At 41.0% G+C, this 1,358-nt stretch overlaps 1 pseudogene; it reads left to right on the plus strand.

The window, feature by feature from the left end:
- Window positions 1-716: 716 nt before the first annotated feature.
- On the plus strand, window positions 717-836 carry LOC136656279 (5S ribosomal RNA; annotated as a pseudogene).
- The last annotated feature ends 522 nt before the right edge of the window (window positions 837-1,358 follow it).

The following is a 1,358-nucleotide window of genomic DNA, read 5'->3' on the forward strand; positions in this document are numbered from 1 at the left end:
TTTAAACATCCCTAGGCCAGGATGCTAGAATTCTGACCTTGTTGGCAGCTGGTGCTACTTTTGCATAGATGTGTACCTGTCAACTTCATTTTGTCCTTTAAATGCCTTTCACAATGTATTTGTTTCACACGTATTTTATCAGTTGTTATAGATTCAATGGTCTGTACTTTGTGTTATCAACAAAACTGGTCTCTATTCCCAGTCTTGCTGTTCTCTCAATTTTGCCTAGTCAGCAGTCCCACTGAGTTATAGTGTCTGTTGCACACTAATAATTTGTTGATGAAAGCCAATATGAAAGAAATGATTGTTGATGCCAGGACTTGTATTAATTCTTTCCCTTTCTTCACCACCTGTAAAATGGATATAATGAGTAGTTGCAAGGACAAATGGAGTAGGTTGTATTCTAACATTGACTTGCATAAATGGAAGGCACTTGCAGCCACAAAAGAGGATTGTTAATTTCATGATGCTGTATTGCATATTGACGTTCCCTCAGAAGTGGGGGGGGGGGTCCAGAAGGGGAATGAAAGTCCTGTGCGGGAATTTCCTTCTGTGCATAGTAAGGTTGGTGCACAGTCCAGTGGGTTGTATCCTAAATGCCTCTTGTGCAAATGGGAACCATTGTTGTTCACACAAACAGGCTGAATTTTCAATCTCTCCTTACCTCTACAGCCCTCTGTGTCCCATACAGGCATGTGATGAGGTTACCCTGACTCTCAAGCAGCAACTGTCACCCTGCACATGCCCGATCTCGTCTGATCTCGGAAGCTAAGCAGGGTCAGGCCTGGTTAGTACTTGGATGGGAGACCACTTGGGAATACCGGGTGCTGTAGGCTTATACCATAGTCTTTCGAGACTGAAGGTTGCCAACCAACAAGAGCAACTTGGAAGGCCAGGGGGATGCTGTGTTGAGAAGCATGTGAGGAAATCCACTTGTGTGAGTTTTCCTTCGACTTGCACTCCTCAGAATATAACCCAATCTAGCACTCTGAAAACTGAAAGTGCTGTACACCATATATACAATAGTAATGGTCTCTGACTCACAGTGTGATAATAGATTACTGCATTGATGTGTAAAAATGAATTTTTATGACATGTCTATAATTCTGTTTGCCTATAAGATGGATTCCCTGAAATATGACTGGTTGGAGATGTAATGTAATTAGAGGTAACTTTTCTGAATAAGTTTAACTTAATGTTTTTGTGAAAAAATTGCAATAATGTGTTTCTATCAGGCATTCAAACCAAAGTGTTTCCTGTAGTTACATTTGGAAACAGAGGCAGAGCAATAGAGCACATTGCTGTATGGCTTAATGCCACTCAGTACAAACATTCAACTATAATTCCATAGACTGTGG

Source organism: Tiliqua scincoides, chromosome 6 (genome assembly GCF_035046505.1).
Source record: "Tiliqua scincoides isolate rTilSci1 chromosome 6, rTilSci1.hap2, whole genome shotgun sequence".
Taxonomy (NCBI): domain Eukaryota; kingdom Metazoa; phylum Chordata; class Lepidosauria; order Squamata; family Scincidae; genus Tiliqua; species Tiliqua scincoides.